Here is a 14,527-nt window from a genome sequence, read left to right on the forward strand (position 1 = left end):
CTCTCTCTCTCTCTCTCTCTCTCTCTCTCTCTCTCTTCAGTTGGTTCTGTTTTGCTGGAGAACCCTGACTAATACACTTACTAACCCTATTGGGCAGGAGGCCATAGACAAGTCAGAGAATAGGCAGATGTAGAGAAAATTCTGGAAATTAATATGAAGCTAGGATGTAGCTGATTCATAAACCTGAACCATCAATAAATCACTGTATTGGATTGTGAGAAATCCTGAAATTGATCTGAGTAATATGTTCACATTAGGTAAACTGAGATTTCAGAGCCAGGAATGAATGGATTATTAAAATGAAGAAAATTTGCTTAACATTTTGACTATCAATTGTATACTTACCATACTAGTGTATACACAGAGAACCTGAAGAAAAATCATACCCAATTGCTCATGGTGATTTGGGGCTGGGGTGGAGTGGAATGGAATGGGATATGAGATTATAGCAATTTTCTCTTAGTGCATTGTTTTCTCAAATGTTTGAATTTTGTACAGAGAATAATTTCCTTTGTAGCCAGAAAGAAACCCTTCCCCAAACAAGAAAGATTAACATCAACATGGGGAAATGTCCTGAGCATATATCACCACGACTTCCCTTCTGTTGGGGCACTGAATTACTAAGCTAAGCCTAGCCCAGAACTGGAAAAGACAGAAGAGATCCCAAATGTGACATCTGAGGCTTAGATTCACTAATGAGAAGATGCAAGTTCAGGGCACCCATGTTGTCAATGCTGAGATGACCAAGGACCTAGTCATTTCAGTGTGACTCTACATCCGTGGCAAAGCCCATAGTGAGATTCTCTGCCTCACAGCTGACCTAGGTGGAGCACTTGAACTAACACAAAACGGACCTATCTTCCTACCCCATGCATTCTCCAGAAGAAATACTTTTCCTGCTGATACTACTTGTCTGAGAAAAATGTCCAGATAGGGTAGAATTTCTCCTTTTCCATATAGCTGAGAGGTGATGGTTCTCTCCACTAGAAGAGCCTCCTGCCTCCGCCCCAGTGGAGAGGACTTGATTTAGCCCTGTCACCTCCTGTCTTCTGGTGGAGAAAAATCTCACCATATCTTTCATTGCCTGACAACCCACTACTGCTGAAGAGGTAGGGTGGAAGCTCATGATGAAGAGACTCTCACCTTCTAACAGGAGTCCGCAAACAAAGCTCGGGACGAGGCAAAGCTGAAAAGTGGAAGCAGGTGGCTCTGACTGGGGAGATTGCATCCTTAAAAGTGGAAAACAGAGTCAATACTGCTGAAACCCGAGTTTGTGATCAGAAGGTTAAATGGAGGAAGTGTATTTCAACACAAAAGAGGAATACTAAGAAATGTAAATCACGACTGAAAATATAAGTGATATGGATGACACTCCTAGCAGAAGTAATATGCAAATGATCAGCATTCCAGGAAAAAAAAGGAGCAGATGGAAATGGAATCAATAATCAAAGCAATAATCTTCAACTCCCTGATCTGAAGATCAAAAGAGTTTACTAAATGTCAGGCAGAAGTGATGAAAAAAAACACAAAACTCCACACACATCTAGACATATCTTTGTGAAATTTCTGGCCTCTTGTGGAAAGAGAAAAAATAGACATTTTCAGACAGGTAAAACAAGTTTGAATATAATGGAAAAAGAATGTTTGCCTTTGACTTCTTACATGCCACACTAGACGCCGGTGGAATAATGTTTATCAACTTTTGAGAGCAAGCACTGTTGTCTAAAATCCTACCTCAGAAAAGTTATCATTCATATGACAAAAGAGGGACTTCTTTGGATATGTAGGAACTCAAAGTATTCTACTCATATTCTTATTCAAAATTACTCAAGGATGTACTGCAGCATAAATGATAGTAAATTTGAATAGAGATCTAAAGCAAGTGGAAAATAAAGAATACAAGAATGAGCAGTGAGCAATGAATCCAGTAAACTATGTGGATGAGAATAAAGTGATTGCAAATTGTCTTGGCACTGTCGAATAAGTATACTGAGAAAAGGCCTACTCGAAGGAAAAAGTGAAAAATAACATGGAATTACATTTCTGGAGTAGTTCAGAAAATCTAGGATGTGAAAATGGTGTGAATGAATGAGAGTAAAATATTCTTAAGGTCCCATCATTATGGGGAATGGTAAAAGTACTATTAATTTTAATAAAATCACAGAGAAATACCGGTTTTAATGACTGTTTAAAGTACATGCTAGTGAACTAGCAGATAGAGAAATGCTATAATGTTATTTCCAAATATTATAATTTATCAATAATTATAAGTAATTATTTATTTATAAAATAAATAAATTATTATTTATTAAGAAATAAATATTTATAAATATAAATAATTTCCAAATTATTGTTAGGGGCAACTGGAATAAAAAACAAAATAAACATGGCATCCACATACAACTTGTTCAATTCAGCAGAAGTAGAAAAACATAAGAATGAGTATAAAAAAAAGAAATTAACATAACATTAGATGGGAATGAGAACAAATCACCTTTCACAGTAAATGTAAATAGGTTGAATTCTCCAATTAAAAAACAAAGTGCAGCTGTCTGCTTTTAATAAGATATGTAAATGAAATTAAAAAAAAAAACACGCCCAAGGGTTGTAAATAAAAGGAGTCAAAGACATAAACAGTAAGTGCAAAGAAAAAGGCATGGTCAAAATGATATCAAAAAATAAGGAATGCCACATAAAAATAAAGCAGCAAATGTATCAGAGAGACACGTATAAATGAATGTTTAAAAAGCTACAAAACTCCCTGGTATATGTATCAGAAAGGGTTCAATCAGGAGATAATAATCACATTGCAATTTGAACAGGGAAAATTTAATATAAAGAATGTTTTGCTAGTAATAGGAGATTAGCTTCTAAGAAGTAAAGTGAGCTCTAAACAATGCAAGAAGAACAGATAAAGGGAACAGACACCACCCCTAGGGCTGAGACTGAGCACCTAAGGAAGGAACAAGTTTGGGAGAGCTACCTCCCTCACCTCACCCTCTACCCCAGCCTAAGATTTAGAGATCATTAGAATGGATGTGATTAAAGCCCTTGGATGGTGAAGTTCATCAGGATATACAGATTACAGCTGGCAAGCAGGCACTGCCTGTTGGAATAGCAACATACGTTGCTAGGAGGTGGCCTATGAGGTACAGTTGAGCTGCTTAGAAGCTATCTAGGGTGCCTGTGAAACTTAAATGGAACCCAGTAGTGCTGGCCAGTGGGGGCAGGGATGAGGGTTGGGGAATGTTGAGGGATTGGGGATAAGGGGTTGGGGGGTGTGAGAAGGCCCTGCATGAGGTAGAAAGGGAAGCTGACTGGAACTAGAAAGAGATGTTCCTTACTCCTGCGGTGTCCCTCCACCACCCTCTACTGACAAAGGCTAATTAACACTGTGTGAGGTGTCAAAGGAGAAATGTTCATAGCGTCCAGCTAAAGTTTTACAAGTAGGCCAACAAAGGGTACATTTGGAACTGAGAGACAAGAACTTGGTAAGTGGCAGAATATTCAAGGAGGACAGTGAGACTTTAATATCCCTCTTCCAGAATTTGATAGATTATATTGAAAAAAATTAATGCTGTTAAAAGGATTTCACGCAGAACATGTAAGAATTACAAAATTATCATGTACTTGACCAAAAAAATCCCAAAATGTGGCTATTTTAAAAGTCTCGTTATTTGGCTGTAAAACAATATATAAATATAATTGTTTTATATTTATAAGATATAAGAAAAATATAAGAATAACACCTCAAGAATGAGATAACTAAAATAAACTTTAGCCAAGTCTTAAAAGAACTTCAATTTAAATTAAGAATGTTTTAAAAGTTATTTCCAGATCCATGAGAGATACCAAAGTGAAATTACAAATAATCTAGAAGTTGACAAGAATAAGAACACTAATTATCAAAATCTATGGGATATGGCTTAAATTTTAAAAATGCATAATCTAGAAGCTTATTTTTTAGCAAAAGAGAGAGAACATGCATATTTAAGTGTTCTACTTAAGGAAATAGAAAAGTAAAAGAAAGCAAATAATAAAATTTATAAGGGAAGAGTAAACTAAAGAATTAAAAAACAAAATGAAGAGTAGAATGGAACACTAAATGAAAGCAAAAGCAGCTGAAGAAATGAATGATTTTTAGCAATCTATAAAATAAAATATTTACTCAAGAAGAGATAAAATATTTGAAAACACCAATAGCTGTATGTATTTTTGTGTTGTGTGTATGTAAAATATTGCTAACAACTTACCACTGAAATGTATAAGGCTTGGATGATTTTATAATTAGGTTCTAATTAGCCTTCAAGAAACAGCCATTTTCTATGTATTCAGACTTTCCCAGAGCATGGAAAAAAAATCTTTAAAAATTCATTTTATAAGGTGAACATAACCCCTCACACAAAAATTTGAAGATGTGGTACAAAATTTTAGTTTAGGTCACTTGTGAATGTAGATAGAAATATCCCAATTGTGATCTTGGCAAATGGAATCACAGCAGTGTTTTAACATAATAATAATAATAATAATAATAATACTTATTATTATTATTATTATTATTATTATTATTATTACTGTGGCCAAATAGTTTATTACAGGGATGTAAGAATGTCCCAAAGCTAAGATCTAGCTATACAACTTGTAATATTAAATTACAGGAAAAAAGAGCTTCTCAATAGCAATAGAGTCTGGGAAATAATTTAAAGTAAAGAAAAAATAAATTGGGAATAAAAATGGTAAAAATTGTTATCCAGGAAGAAAAAGAAGAAAAATCCTAATAAATGATGAAACAGTAAAGTCATTGATGTTAAAATCAAATAAAAGAGAGGGATGGTCCTTATAAATCATTACTTTCAATTTATTTTGTATTTCTGTTTCATGCAACATAACAAAAAAATAAAGTAAGTTGTATCTCTACTTGAAAACCAGAAATAAAATTATCAAGGGGCACCTGGGTGGCTCAGTTGGTTAAGTGTCCGACTTCAGCTCAGGTCATGATCTCATGGTTCACAAGTTTGAGCTCTGCATCAGGCTCTGTGCTGACAGCTCAGAGCCTGGAGCCTGCTTCAGATTCTGTGTCTCCCTCTCTATCTGCCCCTCCCCTGCTTGTATTCTCTCTCTCTCTCAGGAATAAAAATATAAAAAAAGAAATAAAATTACCATGATTTTCATACAATTTGTAAGTATACCAAAAGAATTCCAGCGTCAGAAAAAAATCATTATAAATAGTAAGAGTATATCGTATGTTCCCTGGATACAGGATAAATATACAGTTTAGTGACTTTCCTTTGTATTAACAAAAACCTGTTAGAATGGAAATTTAAAAACCTTCTAATCCTGATAGGAATATATGAACAGGAATGTTAAAAAATGTATTTAAAGATAAACATTTATTGAATGACAAGTGAAATGAAAAGTGATGATATTTCTGATGGGGAAGATTTACTGACAAACATATCAATCATTTCCAAATTAGTGTATGCATTTAACATGGTTCCAGTAATAGTCCCAGTGGTATCTCTTGTGTTGCATTCACAGTTCCTTTGTATATCATTAACTTCGTGACAGAAAGTAGATGGCACATCCAAATTTCAAAGGGAATAATTGAGGAAAGTTTAATAAAGGGATGATTTATGAAGGTTTTGGTAGGGTGAAGTGGAATCTGCAGGAGATGGTAAAGCCCTAGACCCACATTACCATCATCAGTCCTAAACAAATGGGAAAGGGGAGGGAGTGGTGACCAGAGAGTTCCAACTAGCTGTAGAAGGGGACCACCCCATGAGAAGTGTGGCTACTGGGCAGAAGCCACTGAAGACTGGTAGTCCTGATGGGAAGGAGCTGAGTCAACAAATGCCTTCTCTGTCCTTCAGTCTCCTATGGATGCCTCTCCTTGACCAAACCTGAATGGCAGCAGGCAGGAGATTCAAAAAGAGCAGGCCATAGATGCCAGCCTTCTAAGATATAGATAGAACAGGGTAGTAGAGAGGCAAGCAACACAGTCTCTCGACTGGAGAGACAAACACAGATGTTCACAACCATATGAAAGAATCAAGTATAACATTGCTAATAAACATTGAAAACTACACATAATAGAAGGGGACTTGTCTCATCCCAGATCTTAAAAATTTGAAATAAGTGTGTGGATTAAGAAAAGGAATAAGCAAGCAAAGCAATAGAGTTGAACAGAGGGCCCAAAATAAGCTTAAGTTTATATGGGAATTAAATATACATTAGAGATTGTATTCCATTATGTAGAGGAAAGAACGGCTACTCAGTAAAAGTTTTTAGCTATTTGACCATTGATTTGGAAGAAAACGAAGTTGATATTTAACTCCTATAATTCAAAAGTAAATTTAAGATAAAAAACTAATTAGAAAAATGAAATAGAATTTATCTGTAAAGAACTTTGGTTTCATAACTTTGGTTTTGATTGCATTTCCTAAATAAAACAGGAATGTCATAGAGGAAAAATATAATGGATTTGAGCAGATAAAAATAAAGTCTAGATTGCAAGAGATAAACAAAACAAAGGTATATAACAGCAAGAACATATCTGCAACAAAATAATACACAAAGGGTCAAATTCTATAAAATAAGTGAAGCTATTTTCTAAAAGTAAGAAACAATCATACCGTCAAATAAAGAAATGAGCAAACTGTATGTACAGGCAATTACAGAAAAGGAAATATAAACAAAAAATAAACAATGAAAGCATGTTAAACCTAATAGAAAAATTTATAACTTGAAAATATTATCAGAATGGAAAACTTTAACTACCCAAAGCTATCTACACATTCAATGCAATCCCAATCAAAATTGCACCAGCATTCTTCTCAAAGCTAGAACAAGCAATCCTAAAATTTGTATGGAACCACAAAAGGCCCCGAATAGCCAAAGTAATAGTGAAGAAGAAGACCAAAGCGGGAGGCATCACAATCCCAGACTTTAGCCTCTACTACAAAGCTGTCATCATCAAGATAGCATGGTATTGGCACAAAAACAGACACATAGACCAATGGAATAGAAGAGAGACTCCAGAATTGGACCCACAAATGTATGGCCAACTAATCTTTGACAAAGCAGGAAAGAATATCCAATGGAAAAAAGACAGTCTCTTTAACAAATGGTGCTGGGAGAACTGGACAACAACATGCAGAAGGATGAAACTAGACCACTTTCTTAAACCATTCACAAAAATAAACTCAAAATGGATGAAGGACCTGAATGTGAGACAGGAAACCATCAAAACCCTAGAGGAGAAAGCAGGAAAAGACCTCTCTGACCTCAGCCGCAGCAATTTCTTACTTGACACATCTCCAAAGGCAAGGGAATTAAAAGCAAAAATGAACTATTGGGACCTCATGAAGATAAAAAGCTTCTGCACTGCAAAGTAAACAATCAACAAAACTAAAAGGCGACCAACGGAATGGGAAAAGATATTTACAAATGACATATCAGACAAAGGGCTAGTATCCAAAATCTGTAAAGAACTCATCAAACTCCAACCCGAAAAACAAATAATCCAGTGAAGAAATGAGCAGAAGACATGAATAGACACTTTTCTAAAGAAGACATCCAGATGGCCAACAGGCACATGAAAAGATGCTCAACATCATTCCTCATCAGGGAAACACAAATCAAAACCACACTGAAATATCACCTCACGCTAGTCAGAGTGGCTAAAATGAACAAATCAGGAGACTATAGATGCTGGAGAGGATGTGGAGAAACGGGGACCCTCTTGCACTGTTGGTGGGAATGCAAACTGATGCAGCCATTCTGGAAAACAATGTGGAGGTTCCTCAAGAAATTAAAAATAGATTTTTATTTTTAATAAAATAACCCAGCAATAACACTGCTAGGAATTTATCCAAGGGATACAGGAGTGCTGATGCATAGGGGCACTTGTACCCCAATGTTTATAGTGGCACTTTCAACAATAGCCAAATTATGGAAAGAGCCTAAATGTCCATCAACTGATGAATAGATAAAGGAGTTGTGGCTTATATATACAATGGAATACTACTTGGCAATGAGAAAGAATGAAATATGGCCTTTTGTAGCAATGTGGATGGAACTGGAGAGTGTTAGGCTAAGTGAAATAAGTCATACAGAGAAAGACAGATACCACGTTTTCACTCTTATGTGGATCCTGAGAAACTTAACAGAAGACCATGGGGGAGGGGAAGGTAAAAAAAAAAGTTAGAGAGGGAGAGAGCCAAAACATAAGAGACTCTTAAAAACTGAGAATAGGGGCGCCTGGGTGGCGCAGTCGGTTAAGCGTCCGACTTCAGCCAGGTCACGATCTCGCGGTCCGTGAGTTCGAGCCCCGCGTCGGGCTCTGGGCTGATGGCTCAGAGCCTGGAGCCTGTTTCCGATTCTGTGTCTCCCTCTCTCTCTGCCCCTCCCCCGTTCATGCTCTGTCTCTCTCTGTCCCAAAAATAAATAAACGTTGAAAAAAAAAAAATTAAAAAACAAACAAACAAAAAAAAAAACAAAACAAAAAAAAAACTGAGAATAAACTGAGGGTTGATGGGGGGTGGGAAGGAGAGGAGGGTGGGTGATGGGCATTGAGGGGGGAACCTGTTGGGATGAGCACTGGTTGTTGTATGGAAACCAATTTGACAATAAACTTCATATTAAAAAAAGAATGGAAAACTTTAAAAATATTAGTAACATCTAGTGATGATGAGGCCGTGCAAAAACAAGTGCTTTCCTACTGTTGGTAGGAGTGAATCTGTCACATATTATCAGTAATTACTTTTAAGTTCCAGTTAAAATGTGAATATAGTTTGTCCCATTATTCCATTAGAAGTATAACGTATAAAGAGTATCCTTTCTTTCTCTCCTACCTCCCTCCCCTTTCCCCTTCATCCCTTCCTGTTAACAATATATTAAAAAAAAATTTTTTAATGTTTGTCTTTGAGGGGGGGGGAGGGAGAGAGGAAGGGGCAGAGAGAGAAGGAGACACACAATCTGAAGCAGGTTCCAGGCTCTGAGCTATCAGCACAGAGCCTGACACAGGGCATGAACCCAGGAACCGTGAGATCATGACCTGAACTGAAGTCAGAAGCTTAGCCAACTGAGCCACCCAGGCACCCCAATAATATATCTTTTTTAAAAGAAACATGCATTTAACATGGTTTAATTAAATGTCCTTCTGCAGTAGAAGGTTTTATGAATGAATCTGTTAGTGTTCTCAAATAGTCATGGCCTTGTCTACATAAGCCAAACATCCTTGCAATTAGCTTGAGACCACATGACTATTTCTGGTGTATGAATATAAGCAAAAGGGAAGATATGTGGATGCAGTTGGGAGAGGTGTGACTTCTCCCATCCTTCTCTTCCTCTGCTATGTGGGCCTTGGAGGGCCTGTGTCCCAGATGGCATAGTTACAATACAGAGGAAGACTGCCCCACCCATGCCAGATTTACATCATCAAGAAATAAACATTTATGTGTTGTGCATCTGAGCTTTGTTATGATAGATGTTTTGTCATTTTTGGTCTAAAGTCTTCAACTGATTGGATGAACTCCACCCACAAATTCAAGAGTAATTGCATTTACTTAAAGTCAACTGATTGTTGATGTTAACACATCTACAAAATACCTTCATAGCAACACCCTGTTTAGTGTTTGATTAAACAGCTGGGTATTATAGCCTATCCAAGTTGACACCTAAAATTAACCATAACATAGCTCCATGTGTACTGACTTAGAAAAACATTAGGCTATTAAGTAGAAAGAGAAAATTGTCAAGGAACTGAACAGAATTTGAGGCAGATATTTAGGGTTGGCTGTTCAAGGTCTATTCTAACTTTTGTGTTTAGCATGACTCTGTGCACTAATGAGACTGAAGGAAGCAACTGTATTTCCCAAGATCATGTGAATCTTGGGTGCCTGATGTGGCCAAGGTTCTCCTGGGCTGACACGAGATAAGGAAGAACAAGGTGAGACACAGCTGTATGTGGAAAGGTCTGATCTCTAATAAGGGATGCTGGGACATTTGGCTCTTCTGGGGCAGCTCTGGTATAGTACCAGGTGTCAAGTCCCAGTGCTCTGGCTGCCCAATTGTGTAGTCTCAGGAGTAGGTTTTCTGCTAGAATAGTCTGTGGTGTAGATGAGCCTTTCTCCTGGCTCCTTTTATTTTGGACTGCCTATAATGCAAATTTGTCTCTGGCTTTGCCAGAAACTCTGTATGGTACTTAATGTTCTCTAATAAATCCCTTTCTGCTTAAACCAGCTATATTTGATACTGTTTTCAGTTACTGAGAACCTTAGCCAATAGTGTATGATCTATTACTGTAAAAAGAAATAGACATTTCTGTTTAATTTTCAGTATAAAGATACGTAAAATTTTAGATATGTCTAAGTAAACATTAAGCAAATGGGAAATATAGAGATCAGCATGGCGTGGAAGAGGGAGGGAAATTTATTTCTGTATCAAGCAGAGTCCAAACCAGTCAGGAAAATTTCAAACCGCTCAAGGCTGGAGCTGCCACTACCTTTAGGACTCACTGTGATTTATTATTAAGATTTCTTTTGAGTTGGGCTTTCTAATACTTGCAAAAATAAATTCTATAAATTTATAATGATAAATTGTGTAGTGTACACCCATATTCAAAATATTAGAAGGTTATGTTAAATGCACCTAATCTATATGCAATTAATATAAAAATAATTGAATAAATTTAATTAAGTTACTTTTGACATGCTATAGGAATCCAAAGTTCATTTTCCACTAAATGTCACAACTTTAATCAAAACAATATGTCTGTGCTGAGATGAAAAGATACTTTTAAGTAACTGATCTTTATTGCTTTAATTTTACATTTGTTATATTTGATTCTCTATATCAGATTTGTTATCAATTATTTGGTTAATGTAATCCAGTATCTATTTAAATACTTTTAAAACCCTGAAAGAGAATCGTAATGAGATTAAAGAAATAGTTGCTGAATGGGACCCTGTCCTCATTGTCTCCTGAATGCAAGCCTGCTGTGGACAATTCATTTTTCATTTGCTCAGCACCACATCTGCTATCCTACTTAGATGGTCTCCAGGAGTAGAATGGCAGCTGCTGAGGTCTTGCATACTCCAGGTTGTCCCTGGGTTCTTTTGGAGGTTTTTTGTTGTTTTTTTTTTCCCCACGTTGAGGAATGTGCTTCTGATTAATTGTATGTCTGGGGATTTTTGACAAAGGAAGTAAGGAAAGTAGAGGTCAGTTCTCCACGGCGGGTGAAGCAATGAGGTTCTTACCAAGTTCATCATCAACATGAGATAATGAGGTTGATGTGCAGGAACAGATAAGAGATGGTGAGTGAGAGTCCTGGCAGCATATTTGGTTACCTGAACCTGATTGCTTAATATAGAACTGAAATAAGAGTTTCAGTCACTTGCCTCCAGAAGAGACAAGAAGTAATGGAATCTCCTACATAGCTTTATTTTTCTTGAGATGAGTTTGGCAGGAAACAAAATTGTTTACCCTGCAGGGTTTAGTAATGGACTATCCAGCAGCACTGAATTGGGATAGTGGTGGTTTAAAGTGCTGAGTGCTTTCTGGAGACAAATTATCCACAGGTTGGTGAGAAGATGGTCTATACTGAAGGGAAGTAAACATGCTACCCAAGTGTCATCAGTCCCTAAATGGACTCTCCACCCCAGACACCCATTCTTGCACTCCCAGACTCTTTAGTTAAGACTATTACTCTCCCTTCTCACTGTTGCCCCCAGTAATTTTCCATGCCCTTCTCCTATCCCCATTCTTATCTGGTTTGGGGGAGCAAAATCCCTCTCAAAGCAATGAGGAGTTGCATGACCATGAACAGCATTATTCCACCCAGTTCCAAAGTTCCTAGTGTATAAAATGGAAGAGGTTGTCAAGGTCACTTTTACTATTCTTTTTAAGCTGAAAATATGATTTGGTGGATTATAAGGTAGAAAGAATGCTTTGGAATGGGAGATACTTTTCAAAAAAATAGGTAAATTTTTGGTTCTTTTTTCCTCCTTGCTTGACAGACAGCTGCATCTTCTGGTGCAGTGCCAGCCACATCCCTGAGACATGATGATGAAGGCTGGAGTAAAAGGATTTGTCATATTGGGCACCTGATTACCAAGTCTGCTTTTAACTCTGGCCAAGTGGATATTGTTGCCATCGATGACCCCTTCAATGACCTCAGGTACATGGTCTATATGCTGCAGTATGATTTTGCCCACAGAAAATTCCATGGGTCAGTCAAGGGTGAGAATGGGACACTTGCCATCAATGGAAACCCTATCTCCACCTTCCAGGAGCAAGATCCTGCCAACATCAAATGGAGTGATGCTGGTGCTGAGTATGTTGTGGAGTCCACTGGGGTCTTCACTACCCTGGAGAATGCTGGGGCTCACTTGAAAGGTGGGACCAAGAGGTCATCATCTCTTCACCTTCTGATGATGCCTCCATGTTTGTGATGGGTGTGAACCATGAGAAGTAGGACAACTCCCTCAAGATTTTCAGCAATGCCTACTGCACACCAACTGCTTGGCTACTTTAGCCAAGGTCATCCATGACAACTTGGCATCATGGAGAAATTCATGACTCCAGTCCATGCCATCACTGATACCAAGAAGGTCAGAGAGGCCTCTCTGGGAAGCTGTGGTGTAATGGCCAAGGGGCTGCCTAGAACATCATCCTGGCTTCTACTGGTGCTGCCAAGGCTATAGGCAAGGCCACCTCTGAGCTAAATAGGAAGCTCATCTGCATGGCCTTCTGTGTCCCCACCTCCAATGTGTCCATCATGGATCTGACCTACTTCCTGAAGACAGCTGCCAAATATGATGACATCAAGAAGGTGGTTAAACAGGAATTGGAGGGTCCTCTTAAGGGCATCTTGGCTACACTGTGGACTAGTTTATCTCCCATGACTTTAACAGGAACACCCACTCTTCCATTTCGATCCTAGGGTTGGCACTGCTCTCAATGGCCACTCTGTCAAGCTCATTTCCTGGTATAACAATGAATTTGGCTATAGAAACTAGGTTGTGGACCTTATGGGTTAACATGGCCTCCAAGGAGTCAGAGACCCCGGGACCAGCTGAGGGCTGAGAACAAGAGAAAGAGAGAGGCCCTCAGCTTCCGGGGAGTCCTTACCCCAGCTCATCCTCCAATACACTGAGAATCTCCCAACCTCCACAGTTTGCATCCCAGACACCTTGAAGAAGGGGAGGGCTCAGGGAACCCTACTTTGTCATGTACCATCAATAAAGAATAATGTACTATAAAAAAAGGTAAATTCCTATAAAACATAAATTTTAACATATGCCTTAAAGTAAATCAGGAAGGGGGATTAGTGGAGTCAGAACAACTTAACTTGGGGTTAAGAAATAACCAAATTCCAGGAGCAGCAAGGAAATAAATGTGGTTGCAGTGACATGTATGGGCCAGGACTGTGAGAGATGAGAGATGGGCTTCTCTGCCCTAATGTTTCCAACAGGGCCAAGAGATTTGTTATACACATAACAAAAACAAAAAGACAAAAAAAAAAAAAATACTCATACATAAAAGAACCTCTTTATTGAGAAGGTTCCAATTATCCAACTTTTAGAATCAGAATGCCTCAATGTGATGAATTACCCAATTACATAAACTCCCAATTATGCAGATAGATTTACATTTTGTGACAATATGTGACCAATTTGGAAAATAACAGAAAAATAACACATTTTTTGTGTGTGTGGAAGTATTTGAAGAGTTTAGAAAACACAGAGAAAAAATTAGAACCTCTCTCTCATCCATAAATAATTATTGTGACACAAAAATAGATGGACCATGAAGAAATTTGGAGAAGGAAGTTTTTAAGAGAAAATAAAGATCTATAATACATCTGTAAAGAGCATCAGAAGGGGGTTGTGTGAAATAGAGTGAAAACATTATAAATTGGAAGGTAACTTGACTTGTTTTTAGCCCTACATTATAATTATTTGAGAATAATAGTCATATATTTATCACTTGAGTCACATATTTTCTATCTGATTCAAATACACTAAATTTTTCATACTTAGTAATTTTTTCTCCTTATTGGTGACAAAAGTGCAGAATCTGTGGTGTATTTTCATATTGGCATTGGAGACTAGCAGTCTGGATAGGTGAAGGAAATCCTGATGAATCCAGGAGAGATGAAGCACCAAATTGAAAGGTAATGCATAGGAGACACTGTTGGTTATTTAAGCAACAGGCATTTATCCTGCCCTTCCCTATTAACAGATTCTGATTTTGTTCAGTAATTCAGGTGAGTGGCAATGTACTCAGGGTAGGTGGATCCCTTCTTGGGTTCCATGGGCTGAATCATGGTTAGACTAACCAAGGCAGGGTAGTCCTTTGCCCATGAGTGATTAAGGGGTGGGAATGGGGCATATGACCCAGTTCTGACTCATGACTTAGAAGAAAGTGTTTGCTGGGGAATTCTGGGAAAGATTTTTCTTTCTGATAAAAATAGACACAAGTAGGAAGAGATACCTTCCCATTTCTTTTCTGCCTTTGCGTGTTG

At 37.7% G+C, this 14,527-nt stretch overlaps 1 pseudogene; it reads left to right on the forward strand.

Annotated features, from left to right (window-relative positions):
- The first annotated feature begins 244 nt into the window (after positions 1-244).
- On the forward strand, positions 245-13,261 carry LOC123581428 (annotated as a pseudogene).
- The last annotated feature ends 1,266 nt before the right edge of the window (positions 13,262-14,527 follow it).

Source organism: Leopardus geoffroyi, chromosome A3 (genome assembly GCF_018350155.1).
Source record: "Leopardus geoffroyi isolate Oge1 chromosome A3, O.geoffroyi_Oge1_pat1.0, whole genome shotgun sequence".
Classification (NCBI taxonomy): domain Eukaryota; kingdom Metazoa; phylum Chordata; class Mammalia; order Carnivora; family Felidae; genus Leopardus; species Leopardus geoffroyi.